Raw genomic sequence first — 21,908 nt, forward strand, 5'->3', positions numbered from 1 at the left:
AATTATTAGAGAAATTAAGTACCATGGAACCATCTTCCAATTATGAAATGCCGGAGTCAGTATTTTTATCAGGTCAGGTTTCAAAACCTGCTTTTTCCGCAACAGCGCATTGTTCTTCTAAGCCTCCAGTGCTAAGATTTAAATAAAAATTAAACTACCCCTGGGTAAGTTTTGGAAGCAAAGGCAGTTCTCCCCTTACACCATGACTTTCTACATATTTTCTAGGACTTACTATTTAAGAACTGAATTGAATTGATCGCATCTATCAGGAAACTTGCCACTACTGTATACGAATTCGCTGTATGTTAGGACTATTATGTTTATTTTTGTGGAATATCAAGACATTCCCATTTGAAAAAGACATACCTTTAAACATTTTATTTATTACTTTTGGCAGTCAGACCTGGAGCCAACTGCCTGTGCTGTCTTTTTGTTTCATTTATAATATGACAGAAAGGACAATGGGGCTCCTGGGCAGGCTCCCACATTTCAGGATTCTTTCTGTGCACTGCTTTTCTATTGCCATTTTGGAGAAAGATAGGAACCTATGAAAATAGTTGTGACAGCAGATGTGATTTGCATCTGGTGCCAGCATTTTTTTTCCTTCGTAGAGTTAAGTAATATCCGAAGTTGATTCCAAAAATACAGAGTATTGTGCCAATATAGAATGCGCCATTCCTAAAATTCCTTCACTTCTTTTGCAAAGGGAGCTTTTTAGAATTAGAATTAAAAAACAAAACACATTTGATTAGAAAACAATATTTGCCTCTATAGCAAAGTGAGTGAAAATTTCATTTCAAAATAGAGAATGCTGTAAACAGAGCACAGCAGTTTCCCGGTTACATGTGGTTTTACTTTTCCTGATTTCATTTACCCATGATCAACCAGAATCTGAAAATATTACAAACAATAAGATATTTTAAGAGAGACCACATTCGTATTTTTATTACTGTTATTGTTATAATTGTTCTATTTTATTATGTTATTGTTGTTAATCTCTTAATGTACCTAATTTATAAATTAAACTTAACCATAGGTAGATATGTAGATAAAAAAACATAGTATCTATAGGTTTTGGTACTATTTATGATTTGGCATTAACTTGGACGTCTTGGGACATATCCTTTGTAGATATAGAAACTATTGTAATCATCTATGACTTCATTCTCAGTGTGTCTTTTTCTCATTGGCCACAAGGAAAATTTCTACCAGGTTGATTTCGGTTTCCTTCAATTCAGCAATCATTTATTGGACATATTATATAAAAGTCACTGTGCTGAAAGTGGTGAGGATTAAGACTCATATGGTAATACACCCTCCTCTCAAAGAAGGACACAGTTTGTATTGTAAAATAGAACTTAGATATACGTATTAGACGGCAGTATGTACAATGCATTATAATACAAGTTCACCTCTCAAAGAGCACCTTGGATAGAGAATTGAGAGGACTCTATTTTGAAAATGTATTCTTTGAAGTATGGATGAAATGTAACCAGTAGGAGAATATAGAACTGGGAAAAGTTACAAATACATTTATATATAGGGGTTAGAGGCGAGAAAACTAGTTGAATACTTTGGCAGCTAAGAAAAAATGTGAGAGAGGAGTGAAGAGAAGAAATTGGAAGAATTAGTTTGTACTACTGCAGACAAGTTTGAATGTCAGGCTGAATTGTTTCTTATTTAATAATTAATAGATATTAAATATTTCGGAACAGGTTACATAATTATGCTGTATTGGATGAAATACCAATAACAACTAGGCTGGCAGTTAAGCAATCCAATTAAGAAGGTGAGCCTTTAGGCCATTTTACCTCTGTTCATATATTCACTCTCCTACCGAGTAGCTGTGTAATCTGGGAAAATTGCTATTTCTTTTCATTTCCTTTTCTGTGTTTTATAAAATTAAGAGGATAATAATTATATACCTATCTCTCAGTACTGTTGTGAGAACCAAATGTGATAATATATGAAAAGAATTAACACAGGATTAGACACAGACAAAGTACTCCAAAAAAGTTGGCTGCAATTGTTACCTTGTATGTAATGCTTTACTAGGATTTCTAAATATATTTAAGTAATGTGAATGGCAGCCATTTAGGAAGGAGTTGAGGCATGGGAGGAGTTAACTGAAAAGGTCTAAGGTAACTCAAAAGGAAGACATACACAATGAAATCAGGTCAGAGGGGTTATGGCCAAGGTAGCTTAGGTTGCCCTGAAAGACCACCCAGTTCAGTAGGTGTGATGCAGTCGAGGCTGAATCCAATAAATTGATGCCTCTTAGAATGCACAGAAGATCAGTTAGTGGAATGTTGAGTGCAAGATAGTGAGTTCATTTTCACTATCAGTGACAAATTTACAATGTCCACACTACACTGTAGTTTCTGGTTTCAAAGTTTTCATACAACAAAATATTTTATATAAGCTGTCTTAGAAAAATAATTTCCAATTTGAATTTCATTTATCTTTCTTCATGTAGTACTGTCACTATTTTATTTTGGAAGTAATAATAAATGAGTAAGATGTGTTAGATTGTATGGCAGGAAATAAAATGGAAAGAAAGAATAGATACCCTTTAAACTGGAATATGCAAATTAAAAGCAATACTTAATAAAAAAACAAAAGGAAAGGACAGAAATAATAACTTTAAAATGGCAGTAGTATTTTGTACTATTGATTTTGAACATTTGTGCAGTGCTTTGAAAATTTTGATATCAAATTATGTACTTTATTGAATATGATCCTTACCAGAATACTGTGAGACGGGCTATGTACATTTCTTAGACAGAAAATGTCCAATAAACTACATTCTTGATCCCTGCCAATATTTAAAAAAAAGTGAGAGATGGACATAGAAATCAGACAGATTTCATTCATTCACTCAATGAATGTTTATTTAGCTCCACTCATACTTGGCATTCTTAAAGACACAGATGATAAGTCAGTGAATGAAACAAAAATCTCTATGTAATGAAACTTACAGCCAAAAGATGGGATAATAATGTCACATGTGACAAACATGGACATGTACTGTTCAAAACCTACTTTAAGACAAAACAGGCAGGGTGCAGTGGCTCATGCCTATAATCCCAACACTTCGGGAGGCCGAGGCTGGCAGATCACTTGAGTGGTCTGAGACCACTCTGGCCAATGTGGCAAAACTCCATCTCTACTAAAAATACAAAAATTAGCCAGGCATGGTGGCACAGGCCTATAATCCCAGCTACTGGGGAGGCTGAGGAAGGAGAATCACTTTAACCCAGGAGGAGGAGGTTGCCGTGAGCTGAGATCATGCCACTGCACTCTGGCCTGGGTGAATGAGTGAGACTCTGTCTCCAAAAAAAAAAAACAAAACAAAAAAATTCTACATGCCCAGCTATTAGAACTATGTTTATATGGCAGTACCTGGTTTTAACTTATTCAGGCCTGGGTATGCTTCACCTTTGAAGCTAAGTTCACACTCTGCAGAGCAGACCTCAGTCATTGCCAAAGAAAAGACCTAGTCATTTCTGCCCAATGTATGACTTCTCTAATGGACTCATTTTGGGTTTTCAGAGACTGTCTCTTCGATATACTGATTTCCTTTCTTTGAGAATATACCTAGGAATAGGATGGCTGGATCATGTAGTAGTCCTATTTTTAGTTTTTTGAGGAGCCTCCAAACTGTTCTTCAGAGTGGTTGTACTAATTTGCATTCCCACCAACAGAGTTCAAGGATTCCCTTTTCTCCACAGCCTCTCCGGCATTTGTCATTGCATGTCTCTTGGATAAATGAAATTTTAACTGGGGTGAGATGATATCTCATAGTTTTGATTTGCATATTGATGGTTAATAATGTTGAGTACCTTTTCATATACCTGTTTTCCATTTGTATGTCTTGAGAAATATCTATTGAGCTATTTTGCCCATTTTTTAAATCGGATTATAGATTTTTTTTCTTGTAGAGTTGTTTGAGCTCCTTATATATTCTGGTTATTATTCCCTTGTCAGATGGATAGTTTGCAAATATTTTCTCCCATTTTGTGGGTTGTCTTTTCTCTCTGTTGATTGTTTCTGTTGCTGTGCAGAAGCTTCTTAATTTGATGTGATATCATTTACCCACTTTTGCTTTGATTCCCTGTGTTCGTGGGGTATTTTTCAAGAACTCTTTGCCCGCTCCAATGTCTTGGAGAGCTTCTTCAATGCTTTGTTTTAGTAGTTTCATAGTTAGGAGTCTTAGATTTAAGTTGTGGAGCCATTTTTATTTGATTTTTGTATGTGGTGAGAGATAGAAGTCTAGTTTCATTCTTCTGCATGTGGATATCTGGTTTTCTCAACACCATTTACAGAAGAGACTGTCCTTTCTCCAATGTTTGTTCTTGGCACCTTTGTTGAAAATGAACTTACTGTGTATGTATAGATTTCTTCTACTCCATTGGTCTATGTTTCTGTGTTTATGCCAGTACCATGCTGTTTTGGTGACTGTAGCTCTGTACTATAATTTGAAGTCAAATAATGTGATTCCTCCAGTTTTGTTCTTTTTGCTCAGGATAGCTTTGGCTCTTCTGAGTCTTTTATGGTTCTATATAAATTTCAAGATTATTTTCCTATTTTTGTGAAGAATGTCATTGATATTTCAATAGCAATTGCACTGAATCTGTAGATTGCTTTAGGTAATATGGACACTTTAACAATATTGATGCAATTCATGAATATGGAATATCTTTCAATTTTCTGTGTGTCCTCATCAACTTCTTTTATCAGTATTTTACTGTTTTCATCATAGAGATCTTTCATTTCTTTGGTTAAATTTATTCTTAGGTATTTTATTTTATTTGTAGTGATTATAGATGGGATTGTTTTCTTGATTTCCTTTTCAGATTGTTCACTGTTGGCATATAACATTGCTACTTTTTTTGTAATTTGAGTTTGTATCCTGCAACTTTACTGAATTTGTTTAACAATTCTAACAGCTTTTTGGTGGTATCTGTAGTTTTTCCAAATATAAGATCATATAATCTGCAAACAAGGATAATGTGACCTTTCTTTTCCAATTTGGATGTTCTTTATTCTTTTCACTTGCCTGATTGCTCTAGCTAGCACTTCCAGTACTGCGTTAAATAACAGTGGAAAATGGGCATCCCTGTGTTCCAGATCATAGAGGAAATGGTTTCCATCTTTTGTCATTAAATGTAATATTAGCTGTGGGTCTGTCATATATGGCTTTTATTTACTGAGGTATGTTCCTTCTATACTAGGTTTTCTGAGGTTTTCATCATGAGGGGATGCTGAATTATATCAAATGTTGGCTTAGAATCAATTAAAATGATAATATAGTTATTGTCTTTCATTCTGCTGCTATGATGTATCATGTTGATGGATTTGCATATGTTGATCCATCTTTGAATGCCTGGGATAAATCCCACTTGGTCATGATGAATGATCTTTTTAATGTGTTCTTGAATTTGGTTTGCTAGTATTTTTATGATAATTTTTGCATCAATGTTCATCAGGGATTCTGCACAGTAGAATCTTTCTTTCTTCTTTCTTTCTTTCTTTCTTTCTTTCTTTCTTTCTTTCTTTCTTTCTTTCTTTCTTTCTTTTTCTTTCTTTCTTTCATGACTTTGTCTGGTTTTTGTGTCAGGGTAATACTGGCCTCATAGAATGGATTTGGAAATATTCCCTCATCCTCTATTTTTCAGACTAGTTGGAGCAAGATTGATATTACTTCTTGAAAAGTTTGGTAAATTTTGCAAAATAAGCCATCAGGTACTGGAATTTTCATTGCTGGGAGACTTTATTTTCTGGCTTCAATCTCAGTTCTTGCTATTGATCTGTTCAGGTTTTAGATGTCTTCATTGTTGAATTTTAAGAGGTTGCATTGTCTAGGAATGTATCCCTTTCTTCTACAGTTTCCACTTTATTGGCATATAGCTGCTCATAGTAGCCTCTGATAATCCTTTGAATTTCTTCAGTATTGGTTGTAATGTCTCCTTTTTTATCTCTGATTTTATTTGTTTGGGTCTTCTCTCTGTGTTTCTAAAGGTTTGATGATTTCGTTTATTTTTTCAAAAAAGCAATTTTTCCTTTTGTTGATTGTTTATATTTTTATCTCAATTTCCTTTATTCATGCTCTGAGCTTTTTTATTTCTTTTCTTCTATTAATTATGAGTGTGTTTTGCTCCTGCTTTTCTAGTTTATTAATATTCATTGTTAAGTTGTTTACTTGAAGTTTTTTCTACTTTTTGATGTAAGTGCTTACTGCCATTAACTTTCTCCTTAGAACAGCTTTTGCCATATTCCATATGTTTTGGTATATTACCTTTCCAACATCATTTGTTTCACATTTTTTAAAAAATTTCCTTCTTATTTTCTTCATTAACCCACTAGCTATTCAGTGTGTATTGTTTAATTTTCATGTGTTTTTATTTTCTAAAATTCATTTTGTTATTGATTTCTAGTTTTATTCCATTGTGGTAAGAGAAAATACTTGAAATAATTTTAATTTTTTGAATACAGTAAGGCCTGTTTTGTGCCCTTACATATGGGCTATCCTTGAGAATGATCCATGTTGTGAGGAGAAGAATGTGTATTCAGCAGCTTTTGGATGACATGTTCTGTAAATATCTACTAGGTCTATTTGGCCTGTTGTACAGATTAAACCCAATGTTTCTTTGTTGATTTTCTCTGGAAGATCTGTCCAATGCTAAAAGTGGGATGTTGAAGTCTCCAGCTATTATTGTATTAGAGTCTATCTTTCTCTTTATCTCTAATAATATTTGATATATATCTAGGTGCTCCAGTGTTTGGTGCACATATATTTGCAAATTGTTATATCCTCTTGTTGAATTGACCCCTTTATCAGTGTATCATATCATGACCTTGTCTCTTTTTATAGTTTTTTTCTTGAAATACATTTTGTCTGATTTAAGTAAAGCTTTCCTGTTCTTTTCTAGTTTCCATTTGCATGAAATATATTTTTTCATCCCTTTATTTTCAGGCTATGTGTGTCTTTATAGGTGAAGTATGTTACTTGTAGGCAACAGATTATTGGGTCATTTAACAAAATATTCAGTCTCTCTGTGTCTTCTGTTTAGAGGATTTAGTTCATTTATATTCCGTATTACTATTAAGGACTTACTCCTGCCATTTTGTTATTTGTTTTCTGGTCGTTTTGTGGTCTTCCTTCTTTCCTTCCTTCCTGTTCCTGTTACTGAGGGTGATTTTCTCTGGTTCTATGTTTTAATTATTGCTTTTAATTTTTTGTATATCTGTTGTGTTTTTGGATTCGAATTTACTATGAGGCTTGCAAATAATGTCTTATAACCTATTGTTTTAAACCAAAGACAACACTGATTGCATAAACAAACAGAAAACTAATAAAAACTCTCTGCATTTCAACTTTATTCCCCTGCTTGTTAACTTTTTGTTGTTTCTATTTATCTTATTATATATACTATGTCTTGAAAAGTTTAGTTATTATTTTTGATATGTTCATTTTTTAGTCTTTCTACTCAAGGTATGAGTAGTTTATACACCATCATTACAGTGTTCTAATATTCTCTTTTTCCATGTACTTACTATCACCAGTAAGTTGTATAACTTCCGATAATTTCTTATTGCTAATTAATGTCATTAATATCCTTTTTCTTCAGATTGAAGAACTCCCTTTAGCATTGCTTGTAGGACAGGTCTGGTGTTAACAATATCCCTCAGCTTTGGTTTGTCTCGGAAACTCTTTATTTCTCTTTCATGTTTGAAGGAATTTTGGGCTGATTGTACTATCTCAGGATAAAAGCTTTTTTTCCCCTTCAGCACTTTACATGTCCCATGCCACTCTCTCCTGGCCTGTAAGATTCCACAGAGAAGTCAGCTGTCAAACATATTGAAGACTCTGTATGTTATTTGTTTCATTCGTCTTTCTACTTTGAGTATCCTTTCTTTAGTCTTTACTTTTAGGAGTTTGATTATTACATGTCTTGAGATAGTCTTATTTGGGTTAAATTAACTGGATGTTCTCTACCCTTCTTATACTTGAATATTGATATCTTTCTCTAGGTTTGGAAATTTCTGTTATTTTCTTTTTGAATAAACTTTCCACCCCATCTCTGTACTTTCTCTTTAAGGCTAGTTACTCAGATTTGTCCTTTTGTGGGTATTTTCTCAATCTTGCAGGCATGTTTCATTCTTCTTTGTTCTCTTTTCTTCTTTGTCCTCTGACTGTACGTTTTCAAATAGCCTGTCTTTAAGCTCTCTGATTCTTTCTTTTGCTTGTCAATTCTGCTATTAAGAGACTCTGATGCATTCTTCAGTATGTCAGTTGCGTTTTCAGCTCCAGAATTTCTGCTTCATTCTTTTCAATTATTTTGATCTCTTTGTTAAATTTATCTTATAGGGTTCTGAATTGCTTCTCTATGTTATCTTGAATTTTATTGAGCTTCCTCAACACAGCTATTTTGAATTCTTTCTGTGAAAGGTCACATATCTCTGTCTCTGTAGGACTGGTCACTAGTGCCTTATTTATTTCATTTGTTAAGGTCATATTTTCCTGGATGGTTTTGTCTTTGTGGGTATTTGTTAATGTCTTGAGATTGAAAAGTTTGGTGTTTATCATAGTGTTGGAATCTGGGCTTATTTGTAGCCACCCTTCTTGGGAAGAATTTCCAAATATTCAAAGGGACACCGGTGTTATAATCTAAGTCTTTGGTCATTGCAGCCATATCTACATTAAGGGACACCCTAAGTTCAGTAATGCTGTGACTCTTGCAGACTAGAAGAGACGTTCTTGGTTTTCCTGGGTTAGATCTGGGAGAATTCCCTTGACTACCAGGAAGAGATTCTTTTTCTTTTCCCTTACTTCTCCCCAAACAAACAGAGTCTCTCTGTCTGTGTAGAGCTGCATGGAGTTGGGGATGTATTACATAAGCATTCCTGTGGTCACCACCGCTGGGACTGTGCTCAGACAGACCTAAGCCAACACAGCCCTGGATCTCACACAGAGCCTATGGTGACCACTGTCTGGCTACTGCCTATGTTCACTCAAGCCTTCAGGCTCTACAATCAGCAGGTGGTGAAATTAGCCAAGTTTCTGTCCTCCCCTTCAGGATGGCAACATTACGAAAATTTCAGGAAGGCCCATAGATACCATCAAGGAGCCAGGACATAGAGTTGGGTACTTAGGTAGCTACCTGGTGCTCTGTTCTACTGCAGATGAGTTGGCACCCAAGCCATAAGACAAAGATCTTTCCACTCTTCCTTCCCCTTCCCACAAGCAGAGGAGTCTCTCCCCCACGGCCACCACTGTCCCAGACACTCAGTGAGTACTGCTGTCGGCTGCTGCCAATATTCATTCAAGGCCCAAGGGCTCTTCAGCCTGTGGTGAATGATGTTAGTCCTGAGTCTCTCCCCACAGGGCAGTGGGCTGATTGAGAGCAGGTCCATAAATGCCATCCAAGAGCCAAGGCCTGGAATGGTGGACCCCAGGAGGCCACTTGGTGCTCTACTACACTGGGGCTGAGATGGCACCCAAGACTCAATACAAAATCCCCTCTACTCTTCACTCTCCCTTCCTCCAGCAGGTTCTCTCCTCATAGCCACCACAGCTGGGGATGTGCTGGTTCACACCTGAAGCCAGCATGGCTCTGAGTCTCACCTAAGGCCTGTGCTAAGTACTACCTCACCCCTACTGCTGATTATTCAGGGCCCAAGGGCTCTTTAGTCAGCAGATAATGAATCCTACTAGGACTAGATTTTCAAGTCTGCCAGTTACCTTCTGATCCAGCGTGTGTCCAGAAATGTCATTCAGGACCTAGGGCTTGGAATAGGGGCCACAGGTCTCTGTCCAGTGCCCTATTTTATTGTGGCTCAGTTGATATCCAAGTTGCAAGACAAAGTCCTCTTTACTCTCCCTCTTCTGTCTTCAAACAGAGGGAAGGAATCTCTCCTGGAGCTAAAAGCTATGCTGCCTAGGGTTTGGGGAGGAGTGATGCAAACATACCCTTGGCTGCCCCAGTTGGTGTAAGTCACATGCACTCCAGTCAGGCTCCAAGCTCAGGGCAGTACCAGGGCTTGTCCAGGAATTGCAATCTTTGTGGACTTTCAAGTCCTTTCAAGTTTATTTAGAACCTCAGAGCACTTTAATCCATGGTGGTCTAGCTTGCCAGAACTTAGGTTCCAACCACTGGGATAAGCTATTGGCTTCTGGCTAAGACTGGTCTAAATGCTTCCTCCTTGTGTGCTGGCTCAGTTCTGCCCTGTGCTGCTTTCCGCTGTGACAGGACAGCACTGAGTTCCAATGTGAAGTCACACAATGACCACGCTCTCCCTCCCCCAAGCACACTAATTGTCTCTCTGTGCCATGCAGTCACTGCTAGCGGATGGGGCAGGGGTGTTGGAGGTGAGTCAAGACTGTCTTCCCTTCCCTCTTCATTGCATCCTTCCTTAACATGATGTTAAAACCAGGTACTGTGATCACTCATCTGATTTTTGGTGCTTCTTCACGTGGATAGTCGTTCAATTTCTCCATGTATGGAGAACACCATGCAGGAACATGCAGTGGAAGGTTCGATTTGTTCATCTTGCCCTACCTCCTTACTCCTTGTTATACTCTTAACTCTGTGATAACATCCTTTCCCTGGAGTGTTATCACAACTGTTGATAAACAGATAAAGATCTTACTATTATAAGATGAAAAGTCTTGGTGAATGTAGCTTCAGATCTGATGCAAAAGAGGCCTGTTCACTCTTAATCTGTGAAACATAAAGTCTTATCTACATAGTCACAGGCAATATGGAGAATTGCAAGAGGTCTCTTAGTGTAGTATAGAGAATACACATTCTGTAGTGTATAGACTAATAAAATAAATGTAACCCCAAGCTTACCACCCAGAAAAGTCACTCCTCCTTTCACAGGTATCAGTAAGTAAGGCATAGGGAGAGAAGAAGTATTCTACTCCAGCTGAAATCTTTCCACTTGGAAACATTATGTCATGGAAAACAAAACTGTCCATTTGTAGATATAACAAGTATTACAGCTCCTACTTCAAAGATAACAAAACTAAAGTTCAGAAATGCTAAGTAACTTAACAAAGATTATACAAGAAGGACATTGTGGAGCCTGGGCTCAGACATTTTAAATCTGAGAAAACACATTAGAATATCTTCTATGTACTTGAATGTTTTCCATGAGTATAGAATAATAGAGTATAGATACGGGGTATAAGATATAGTGAAGTCAGTCAGCACCTTTGCCTTTAAGATATTTTAATCAATTAGGGAGTCCAAAATGTAGGATAATTTCAGCACAGTTCTATCTATATGATATATGAATGAGAATTCCAGAAGCAGACTGAGACAATGCTCTTTTGTGTCAAAAGTAGGTTGGTTATGGTCATAGGCAGCTTCCCAGAGGAGGTGATAGCTAAGTTGAATTTTGAAGGATAGTAAAAACTAGTCAGCTTAGCAAGGTAGAGGATGAATGATGGAAGGCAATTCTGAGTAGGAGTTATGGCGCAAAGATAGGAGACAACACGAAAAAGTTGAAGGATGGCAAATGGTTCCAAATGACTGGAGTAAGTAGCACAAATGAGGGAGTGTTAAGATACGAGACTGTTTGTGAGTATATTGGCTTTTACTTAGTCAAAAATCTACTACCTACCAGACACAGTATTGTGTGCAGAGAGAAAAACAGCAAAGAATAAGATAGATGGTGTTTAGGTGCTCAAATTACACCATCTAACAAATACTCTGCTTGGAGAAGGATGTGCTGCTCTAGAAATACAGGGAGCAGTACCTACTTTGACCCGAGATGCACATGGTTATGTAAATAGCTTCCTAGGAAAAGAACATCCAATTTCAGGAATGACATATAAGCAGGGATTTACCCGAAGAAAGGTAGAGGGAGAAAATTCTACGAAGGGGAAATGGGATGCGCAAAATAAAAAGGCGGAACAAGGAGAGGACAATTTGTAAATTGAAAAACATTGGAGAAAGGAATCTGAAGCAGACACTGATTCAGCCAAAAAGTTGATATTCTAAGAACAAAACACGTATAGTCTATCATCACTTTAGTAACTGTTACTTTTATAGCATCACTTCTAACACCTGTGATTCCTTGGGAATTATTTTTTAACACTGCAGGCCAAAAGAACATCAGAAGGGTCAATCACATGACTATACATACAACTGTTGAGAGGCCGCTAACTCAACCCAAAATTCAACACCCATCATATAAACTCAATACATTTCGTGACTGTATTTTCATTCCATTGACTGTAAGCTTTTCTCTTGTCAAAATTAAAATGTCCGTAGGACTCTAACATTTGCCTTTGCTGGTATGAATACCATAGCAGAGATAAACTATTCATATTTGAGGAAATTAGAATAGAAACTTAAAACTTGGCATGGAGCATCTCTTCTACAGTGTCAGAACTGACTCAAATTTTCCTTTAATCACAAAATAGGACCAATAATAGGGCTTGTACACGGGGGTTTTGCAAATCAAATTATATGCAAGAGGACCTCAAAACTACCCTCTGAGATAAGGGTGTTTTTTTTTCTGTGTTTTCAATATGTTTCCTCATAGGTTTAGATGGAAAACTTGTTTCAATGCTTCACCTAAGTAATATATACTTTTTTGATACCTCAGAATTGTTAGAAGTTTTGTACACATTTAGTATGTATTTATTTTGTTATTTTAACACTTATACAACTTCTAATAGATATTTGAAGGGGAAAGAATTGCTTTCCTATTTTACAACAGTTTATATGTTGCTATGTTGTAATGTGAGATGCTTAAATGGGATCTCAAATCTCATAAATAAAATAATCTGTGAGGTAAAACAAAAATTTAACAATAGAAAAAGGAAATAAAATATGATTGATGAAAATAATGTAACACCTTTAAAATATTTTGAATAAAACAACTATACATTTTAGAGAAAAACATTACAACAAAGAATGGAATCGTCAGCATTAAATATTTGCTCAAAATCAGCCATCCTTAATTTTTAATGATGCTAACAATAGCAGCAATCCAGACTCTTGTTTTGTTTTGTTTACGTGATGTGGTTATTTTGCCATTATTTTGACAAGTGGAGTTCAGAGGGAGTTCACTCAGAGATACCACATCCTTTGGAAGATGCAAGGCTGGCACTGGAAGCCACTGGGGACTCTGCTTCACAGTCTAGATATGAACATGCTTAAAACAATTTGGAATTTTCTATTTCGTGTCCTGCCCCTAGCTATCTTATTTGTCGGAATCTGTGATCAGATTACAGAAAGATTACACTTTAACCTATATTTAATCTAAACTAAATAGATATCAGAAGCCATGTTAAGAAATTCAATTTTGTTGCTTTTAAGAGCCAGGTGGAGGGTTGTGTTTTATTTTGGTATATTAACTGTTGCTGGGCAACATAAGTTGTTTTCAATATAGTTTATATCAGTGAAGGGCAAATGTAAGTTCTTCCTTCATTTCAAGGGGATGCTTTCTATAAAATTTCCTCTACAGATACCAGCATCTCTACGGACAAGAGGTCAGAAAGAATTCTCACAAAATGTGTGTTGGAGAAAATCTTAGGGGAAAAATATGACTCCTAAATGGTATTTTGAAGTTTCAGACATCGCAGCCTTGTCCTGTATACAGTGGTTACATTTTTTTTTTTTTTTTTTTTGTAATAGTAAAGTGCAGCTTGTCATTCTATTCTTTTCAATTATTGTTCTTTTTATTGCTATTTGAAGTCAGTAACTTTACAATCCATCCTAAGCTCATCTTTAATAAGCATTTACAGTTGAACAGACTCGGGTTATTCTCTTTATTACTTCCAAGCTTCATAAGGTCTAAGCAGTTTCGTAAGACTTTCCTATGCACCATAAAGATGAAGCAACACATAGGAGACTTCATGATGCCTTCTTAAAAATTATGTGCACGCCTCACTTTTGTTGTATAGACGACAAGGTCACCTTTACTTTGACTTGCATATCATTTAAAAATTACTTAGAGTAACTTGACTTTTTATTAAAAACAAAGAATATTTTATGGAGTTCTAGGAATACAACATTTTTACTAATCGTGAGAAGTCTCAGGTCTTACAAGAAAACAGAAAGGCCACAGGATTTTTTTTTTAACACGTTGCTTAAAGGAAAATCAAATCACCCGTGTAACAAGTGAAAACAAAGATAGAAAAAAAAACCCATAAAATTATGCAAAAGACTGCTACACCTCTAAGATGAAATCTTTTCCATTTTAAACTGCTGGCAAAATTTTATTTAATTTCTTTGAGGAAGTAATTGGAGTAAAACGTTAATAAAATTTAATTAACTGCACAATAAACTCTCTTTACTGTCTACATGATATGTTTTTCTTCTTGTTTCAAACAAGGAAGAGCAATTAATCTTTCCTTTTGAAACAAAGAACTCTGACAAATTGTATGCTATAGGGTTGGAGAAATTTTTGGCTTTGTTTTGTTTTTGGTTAAGGGGACCGAATATATTCTAAATTGACACTTGCAAGATGCTTCTGTTTGGATTATTGGAAGCCAATTCAGGTCTGCTTTTCTTCAGAGTATATAAAACTAACATTGTTATGTAGCTTCACTGACAGAGGCGCACTCATGCAAAGGAAGATGGATGGAATGTCGGTTTTCTCTATCATGGGATCCCCATTTAGTGACCCAGATGAGGACTGAGCGAACTTGTCACACAAGCGTGACAGGGCCTGATACGACTTTTTAAATGAAGCTCCAAATCTCATATAGATTTGAAGTTGCTGCTAGAGCACAAAATTTGTCATAAAAGACTTGTCAGTACAGAGTTCATTAAGGTAAAGGATGATAGTACTTTATCTGGACACAATTGAGCTCGCCTCTGGTGGCCTAATCTTCAGTTAAAACTGAATTGTGTTTTGTTGTGTTTCTTCTCTTTAAAGACTTTTTTAAATGATTTCATTAAGTTTTTCCTTATTCTGTACTCCAAACTCAAAAGTTTCTTGTAAAATTTTCCCCCAATTTTACTTTTTTTTTTCCTTTGTTAAATTTGGACATGTGTTTATGATGGCCACTAACAGTCAGTTGGGACTTGCCTGAGTTTTTTTTTGAGATGGAGTCTTGCTCTGTGGCCCAGGCTGGAGTGCAGTGGCCGGATCTCACCTCACTGCAAGCTCCGCCTCCCAGGTTCACGCCATTCTCCTGCCTCAGCCTCCTGAGTAGCTGGGACTACAGGCGCCCGCCACCTCGCCTGGCTAGTTTTTCGTATTTTTTAAGTAGAGATGGGGTTTCACCGTGTTAGCCAGGATGGTCTCGATCTCCTGAGCTCATGATCCGCCCGTCTCGGCCTCCCAAAGTGCTGGGATTACAGGCTTGAGCCACCGCGCCCGGCTGCCTGAGTCTTTAAGTGAGGTGTTAAGCTTCTCAGGGCAGAATTGCAATGCTTAGGTGAAAGACCAGGCTCTTAATCACTGGCTCTGTGGCTGCCCTACTAGAAATTCTATGGCTTCCATTGAATTTTCTTTTATTTAGGATCCAGAGATCAATAAAAGTATTCACTGTCACAAGACTGTCTAGGACTTAAGATAAATCTGAACGTGACAATGTCATGAAAGGCTTAATTTCCAATTACAAGTAGCTTTGTCAGAAGCAGTTTCGATGTTTTCGAATATATCATTTTGTTAGCTATTTGCTATGAACTTCAGCATAATTTTAATATACAAGTCTTCCTGAAAGAACTTTAAAGATGTTTTTGTCTATTTGTACCACCCCTACCCACTCACCATTCTAATTCAAGGAATATTCCCATGAGGTTGTTAGGGGCAGAGCTCCTATTATCCTCATTTTACATGTGGGAAAAACAAAAGAAAGGCAAAGTAAAGTTAGTATATTCTTGTTTAGGAAAGTAAGAAAATGGTCACTGATTTATCTTCTACTCCTGATTCCCAGCTTAATGTACTTAGCCTGAACTGAGATAAAATATCAAATCAGTATCAGGAACATGCTGATGCTCCATCCAGTCCTCTTTTAGAACTAAGGAACTTCTCCCTCAGCTGCTAGAAGTGTTGCCAGATGTCAGGCCACCGCTGACAGCATTTTCCAGGAATTGTTTGCGACTTAAGAGAGTTGCTATTCCTCTTTTCTGTGTAACCAGCACCCACCCAGTGAATGTTCTCTGTAAAGGATATAAAGGCTTAGACAGTTGGCCCAAATTCAATATATCTTTGAAGGATCACCTCAGTTTCAGAGCTTACCAGAAGACCAACTGAGATTCCAGTTGAGAATGCATTACAGAACAATTTCTCGCCTTGCCCAATCAATTCTACTTTCTTCCCTTTTTCCTAGAGGCTTTGATTCCGAGAGCAATCTAGAATAAATTTCCTGCACTCTCATTTTTGTCTTGTAGTCTGCCCCCAAGAAATGTGACTAGTGACACAATATTTAGAGTATATTAGGAAAACAAACCCACCAATCTTTAACAGTTCAATTTTTTCCTGTTAATATATCTGATGTATGTTGAAATATTTTTCTTCTGTTACATTGTATTCAAATAGCTTTTGACACAAAAAATATAAGGGTCTTGTTATTAAAGATGCTAATAAAAATAATAAAATCAATTTTTATGTTGACAAAGAATAAGATTTTTGCCTTATGTCATTTTGAGTGTGAATTAATTTTTACCTCAGTAAAGTAATTATATTAAGGGCACATTTGAAAAGATCAAGTAGCCTGTCTAGGTAGACAGAATAACCATCCAAGTTTTGCTCTAAAACCATGGACAGGTTCTCTCCTTGTGCACATGATCCCCAAAGGGAACGTTTCCTTCTATCCGAGACTCACTACAAAATGTTTATTGAATCATAGTATCATCCACGCTTTTAAATGTTAATGCAATGCATCTGTTTTCTATCGCTATGCAACAAACTATCACAAACACAGAAACTATATTTTAGTTTATTATTTTTCTCTTCATTATGTTTTTATCTCACAGTTTCCATGAGTCAAGAGCTAGGCTTCGCTGGGTCTTCTGCTCAGGCTCTCAGGAAAGTTGAATTCAAGGTGTCAGACATGTTGTGTTCTCATCTGGAGGCTCATTTAGGGAAGGATCAGTTTCCAAGCTCCCACATGTTGTCAGCGGAACTCATTTCCTTGAAGCTATAGAATTCATCGAAAGTTGCTACTTCAAAGAAAAAGGGAGATAGAAAGAGAGAAACAGACATTGGTGTTTTCCTTCCAATTCTGACCTTTCACTGTTAAAAGAACTCACCTGATTAGGACAGGCCCATCCAAATTGGTCTTTGTATTAACTAAAAGTCAACTAATTGATTAGTGATGTCACCAAAATCCCTTCACCTTTGTCATGTTTTATTGGTTAGAAGCAGGTTCCATGTCCCACCACACTCAAGGGGAGGGAATTGCATATAGATGTGGGCCATGAGAGTTATCTCAAGAATTGTGCTAACTGCATGTAGTAAAAATATGTCTATTACAAAATCAGGTAGCATGATTTTTGAGCTTAAAAACATATTCACATAGGTAAGTATAATTTTACATAGAAAATATAGAAGATACGCACATTTCAGCTTACAAAGAATCCCAAAATTGGGGTTGTACTGCCCCAGCATTGGAGTCCAAATAATTATTAGTCCATGGTTTCTTTGCCTGACTGTTTGGCTTTGTGTTTTAATTCTTATGAGTGTCTACTCCCAGTTAGACAAAGCCCCAAATTTGCTTATTTGAGTAACACATTTCATTTTACTTTGGGACTCAAATTTATCCAATGTCTCTAATCTCTCTTATTCAAATGACTAACTGTTTTGTGTAATTGTTGGATCAGAGTTAATTATTCTTTCCTCAGGAAGACTGGCGGTGTTTCTTTTTTCTTCAAAATGACAGTATGTGTGCACTTATGGTTCCCTGAACAATATGTGTGCCTCTTGTGTTGCAATGGAGAGTTTGAGCACATTATATACAACCCATTATAGTTAGAATTGGTCACATGACTTACTTTGACCAATGGAAAGTGACTGGATGTAAAAGAAGCAGAAGTCTTTGCACTGGCCTCTGGACTTTCTGTCAATTCACCATAAGGAGAATTTGTCTTGAGTAGCCACTGATCTAACGTGGATAAGAGAAAATTGAAGCAGGGCTGAACCTAACCCACACTATGGAGCCAATCCTGGTTGACTTGCATCCTGAAGTATATCCACGCAGCACAACCTAGCCAAGACTGGCTTAACTATAATCATTTCCAGTCAGGTAAGGTGTGTCGTTCAAGTCACTGAATTTTGCCGTGTTCTGTTAGGTAGTATTATCACAGAAATGGTTGCATAAAACATGACTAGATTACTAGATGTATGTAAATTTGCATATAGCTACATGAGGTTTATGTAATATGTTAAATAAATCATCATATGGGAAAATAATATTTAATAATTACTAATTTACTATTCTAACCCTAGCACTAAGTGTTAATTCTTTTATTCATAATACACATGACTTGATAAATAGAATATTTGTTCCTCAATAAATTCTATAAAACTATGAAATCTAAACGTAAGTCTGACCTTCTCTGTTAATCTTCCACTGACAAAGATTTTTTTCCTAGAAACTCCTTTGGACCTTTGTAAGATTTATGATTTTACCAAGTGTTTTAGGTTTAAGTGAGCTGAGTTTCCTCCTGTGTTTGTGGTTAACCATGGCATTAGGGCTACTATTGTCATTTGCTATGCTTGTTCTCTAGTAGGGTGCTACTGCAATGAGTGCTATTCATTCATTTGTTAAATATTTATGGATAGTCTTCTATAGAAAGGCACCGTGTCAAATTCAGTGTTATCCTTTACTCTTCAATGATGATAGAACTGCTCCACTAAAAATCTTCCAGTTAATAATCCTAGATCTATCTTTACTGTAAAATAGGAATCATTATTGGCTATCATAAAACATTTAAAAATATTATTCATATTCCACAAAATAGTTTAATATAAATACGTAATAAAATTATAAAAATCCTAAAAGTTGCTATTGGCATAGCCAGTAATAATACTGAAATAACAAAATAATTAACAAATAATTTCAATTATAACGAAAGATAACATGTGTGATGTACTTGCTTTACTTCAAGGACTATTAAAGGTAATTTATATGCATTTGCCTATTTAATCCTTTCAAAACCTTGTGATATTAATATAATTCTTTTCATAGAGGTCAATAAAGATGCTTAAGAGAACTAAATGAATAAATTGTGGAGCCAAATTCGAATCTTAATATAGGAAAAGAAACAAAGATAAGCACATATATATAATTCATGTATTATAAAGTTGACAACATAACTTGTCAAAATTTGGGTTTTAGAATCAAAGCACTTATTTTCAAGTTTCAGGTTTTCTACTCATTTGCTGTGTGACCATGAGAAGTTAAGTCAATTAATCTTAGTTTCCTCGTTTATCAAATGAGAAGAATTGTAATACCTATTTAAGAGTTTATGTGCAAATTATATAAGATGCAAAGCTCTTAGAACAGTGCCTAGAAAACACAACAAAAGTTTTGAATAGATGCCTGTGGTTAACATTACTTGATGATCTTCACAAAATTGATTGGGTGAATCAATAGTCTTTATAGACAAAATTAATATAAGTGCCCATGTGAGAAATTAATCAATCACAAAGGAATGCTTTCCAATCTAATGACTGTTCAATATCACAATTGCTCAGTGTAGGACTTACCTGTGAAACCAGGATTGTGTTGTCTGGTCATATAATCTCCTATCTATGACATGTTTCTCTTATCACCCTCTTGTTCTACTTCACTTTCAGTTTTTCTAATGGATAATTATTGTGCTGAAAATCATAAACTTACTGCATACCAGACCCTGTTCCAGTTGTAGTCCTAAACGACCTTATGCGGTGGCATCATTACTCCATTTTGTAGATAGAAAACTGAGACAAAAGTGATAAAATGATTTACCCAAGGTACATCAGTGGAAGTAGCATAAATGGATCTGGATAGAATCTGTTGTGCTACTTTTTAAAGAAGTTCATCCTTAAGTGAGATTCTTCAAAGTAAATTTTTTAAATTCACTGACTTTTAAAGCAGTTTTAGATTTATAAAAAATTGAGCAGAAAGTACAGAGAGTTCTTCCATATCCCCCTTCTTCTCCTCACCTGTCAACCCACCTCAACAGACTTCTTTATTATTAATATCTTACATTAGAGTTGTACATTTGTTACAATTTGTAAACCAGTACTGATATACTAATATTAACTGTAGTCTGGGGTATTCTTTTGATAAATGTATAATAACATGTATCCACTATCACAATACCATAAAAAAAATAGTTTCATCAGCCTAAAAAGCCCCTGTGCTCTACATAGTCACTCTTACCTCCATCTTTCCAAACCACTGGCAACCATTGATACTTTTACTGTTTTCCCTATTCCAAATGTCATATAATTGGGATCATGCAGTATGCAGTTTTTTTCAGATTTACTTCTTTCACTTAGCAATATACATTTAAGTTTCTTCCATGTCTTTTGATGATTTGATATTATATTTATTTTCATCACTAAATAATATGCCATGACATGGATAGACCAGTTTGTTTGTTCATTCATCTATTGTTGGGAGCATCTTGGTTCTTGCCAAATTCAGGCAATTATAAATAAAAGGTTATAAACATTTGTGTGAAGGTTTTTGAGAAAATCAGTTTCCACCCCATTGGAATACTCAGGAGCATGATTATTGGATTTTATGGTAAGAGTATGTTTAGCTTTGTAAGAAACTACCAATATGTCTCCAAAAGAGCTTTACCATTTTGTATTCCCACCAGCAATAAATGAGAGTTCTTGTTGTTACTCATCCCCACCAACATTTGCCATTCTCAGCACTTCAGATTTCAGCCATTTAATGGGTAGTCATATAACACTGCTTTAATTTACAATTCCCTAATGACATATGATGTTGAGCATCTTTTCATATACTTATTTCTCATCTGTGTATCTTTTTTGGTAAATTGTTCATTTATTTTGCCCATTATATTAGTGCATTTTCATGCTTCAAATAAAGACATACTCAAGACTGGTAATTTATAAAAGAAAGAGATTTAATTGACTCACAGTTCAGCATGACTGGAGAGGCCTCAGGAAACTTACAATCATGGCAGAAAGGGAAGCAAACGCATCCTTTTTCACATGGTGGCAGCAAGGACAAGTGCAGAGTGAAGTGAAGTGAAGGGAAAGCCCCTTGCAAAACCATCAGATCTCATGAGAACTCACTCACTATCACAAGAACAGCATGGAGGTAACTACTCCCATGATTCAATTACCTCCCACCCGGTCCCTCCCATGGCACATAGGGATTTTGAGAAGTATATTTCAAAGTGAGATTTGAATAGAGACAGAGTCAAATCACACCATCTATTAAACATTTTTGTGTTTGTTTTCTTGTTGAGTTTTGAGTGTTCTTTGTAAATTTTTCATAACAGTCATTTATCAGTTACGTGTTTTCCAAAAATTTCTTTGGACATTTTTTTCTGTGGTTTGTCTGATTATTCACAAGATATGGTCTTTTGCAGAGAGTAGATTTTTAATTTTGATTAAGTCCAAATTATCCTTTTATTTTTCTTTCATGGGTTGTGCTTTTGAATGTATTGGAAGAGTCCTCATCATACCCAAGGTTTCTCAGATTTTCTTCTGTTCTATCTTCTGAATAGAATATAGAATCTTTATAGTTTTGCATTTTAAATTCAGGCCTATGATCCATTTTGAGTTAATTTTTCCGAAAAGTTGAAAGTTTCTTATTAGATTTATTACTTGCATGTGCATGTTCAGTTATTCCAGCACCATTTCTTGAAAATATTATATTTTCTCTATTGAATTTCCTTTGTTCTTTTAAAACTGAATTTTCTATCATATACACACACTGTAATTCACACTAAACCACATCCAAAATA

This window comes from Chlorocebus sabaeus, chromosome 3 (genome assembly GCF_047675955.1).
Source record: "Chlorocebus sabaeus isolate Y175 chromosome 3, mChlSab1.0.hap1, whole genome shotgun sequence".
In the NCBI taxonomy this organism is placed as follows: domain Eukaryota; kingdom Metazoa; phylum Chordata; class Mammalia; order Primates; family Cercopithecidae; genus Chlorocebus; species Chlorocebus sabaeus.